The 2,218-nt window shown below is 40.9% G+C and overlaps 1 pseudogene; it reads right to left on the reverse strand.

The window, feature by feature from the left end:
- Positions 1-1,394: 1,394 nt before the first annotated feature.
- Positions 1,395-1,512, reverse strand: LOC126253867 (5S ribosomal RNA; annotated as a pseudogene).
- Positions 1,513-2,218: the final 706 nt, after the last annotated feature.

The raw sequence follows: 2,218 nt of genomic DNA on the forward strand, positions 1-2,218 counted from the left end.
GGACAATGAATTCACGGTGTTCTTATTTCAATTTCCAGGAGTGTAAAAAGAGTCATGTCATTGGTAACTAGGTGATCTAGTGGAGTTGATCATACGCTTGATATGAATGGTTTCTGTTTCCGTACTATCTGACACCTTTGACGATAAGTGGAACGGTCTACCCGACGGGATGCCCTAGCCACACGACATTTTATTTCATTTCATTATAGTCGCCCTCGAGAAAGTAGATTGCACAAGGTCGCTGCTGACCTTGCAGTGTTGCCGCATTAGGTGCCAGCTAGTTTGTCGCCACAGTTCGCTCTTTGCGTGTTTTGTTACGCTTTACTCCGTGATCTCGTTTTGCTTTACATATACACTGACGGAAACAAACTGCAACACCGAAAAATGATGTAGAGTAATGGAATTACCGGTATACATTTATCTACGTTGATAATATGTGAGTGATTTTGTTTCCAGTGGGCTCGCAGCTTGATATAAGTCGTGTAAAGACATTACGAATTAAGTCCAAAAATCTGCTTCTTTTTTTGAGATGTTTATTTAATCACGACAAGCCTGTTTCAGCACTAATGTCACCATCAGACGATCTGAAAGTAATGGTTTTATTATATACTATATTCTAGGGCAGACGGTAGCGTACTTGTCATATATGAGATTGACAACCATACATTTATGGAATCCTTAACTTACCTATAACATCGCTGGTTAGTCACCTAAGCGTTTTTATTACGTCTTTTAAAGTTATTTTATGACGTAGCTTTCATAGACTATATTTGTTGGAAATTATAGCCTGAATTTTATTTGTTGTGTGTGACAATTTTTTTGTTTGACATTTAACCAATGATGTTATGAGTTTACATCAGAGCAGTTACTTACCGATTTCCCTTAGTTACCGTGTTTATTTTTATCTGTGAATGTGTGACTGGTTTGGCTTAGCTTATGTCTTTGATTGTTTATCCTTTTTCATGATCGATGATTAGAATAAAGTTTTCTGTATAGTGTTTATGTTTTAAATCTAACTGCTCGTTGAGTATTTGTTGTGGATATTTGTGTGCATGTGTGTAGATTTCGAACTCTTCCAGAATATTGAGTAAGCTACCTTTAGGTGTTATATGCAAAATTTGGATTACATTGCAACATGACAGGTTAATGAAAGCGTGAGATGAGCCATTGCAAGTGCGAAAGAATAAAAATCTCCTCCACGCCGTGAAGACCCAACGGTACCTACCGGCCGCGGTGTCATCCTTTGCCCACAAGCATCAAAGGTTGCGGATATGGAGGGGCATGTGGTTGGCACACCGCTCTCCCCGCCATATGTCATTTTCCGCGACCGGAGCCGCTACTTCTCAATCAAGTAGCTCCTCAGTTTGCCTCACAATGGCTGAGTGCACTCAGCTTGCCAACAGCGCTCGGCAGACCGAATGGTTACCCATCCAAGTGCTAGCCCAGCCCGACAGCGCTTAACTTCGGTGATCTGACGGGAACCGGTGTTACCACTGTGATAAGGCCGTTGGCGCAAATGCGAAAGGCTAGTGCATTAATAACCGGCTTAATCGCCACAATGTTGAATGCAAGCACGCATACATGCCTGTTGTATTTGGTCGGTCAATATAGGGATGGATAACAGCTCAGATGGAAACCCAGTTCTAAGCAAAGAAGGGAAAGCAGAAAGATGGAAGGAGTATATAGAGAGTCTATACAAGGGCGATGTTCTTGAGCACAATATTATAGAAATGGAAGAGAATGTAGATGAAGATGAAATAGGAGATATGATACTGCTTCAAGAATTTGATAGAGCACTGAAAGATCTAAGTCGAAACAAGGCCCCGGGACTAGACAACATTCCATTAGAACTACTGACAGCCTTGGGAGAGCCAAGCCTAACAAAAGTCTACCATCTAGTGAGCAAGATGTATGAGACAGGGGAAATACCCTCAGACTTCAAGAAGAATATAACAATTCCAATCCCAAAGAAAGCAGGTGTTGACAGATGTGAAAATTACCGAACTATCAGTTTAAAAGGCCAAGACTGCAAAATATTAACACGAATTCTGTACAGACGAATGGAAAAAGCCGACCACGCGGAAGATCAGTTTGGATTCCGTAGAAATGTTGCAACACGTTAGGCAATACTGACCCTATGACTTATCTTAGAAAATAGATTAAGGAAAGGCAAACCCACGTTTCTAGCATTTGTAGACTTAGAGAAAGCTTTTGACAA

Source organism: Schistocerca nitens, chromosome 4 (genome assembly GCF_023898315.1).
Source record: "Schistocerca nitens isolate TAMUIC-IGC-003100 chromosome 4, iqSchNite1.1, whole genome shotgun sequence".
NCBI classification, from domain to species: Eukaryota; Metazoa; Arthropoda; class Insecta; order Orthoptera; family Acrididae; genus Schistocerca; species Schistocerca nitens.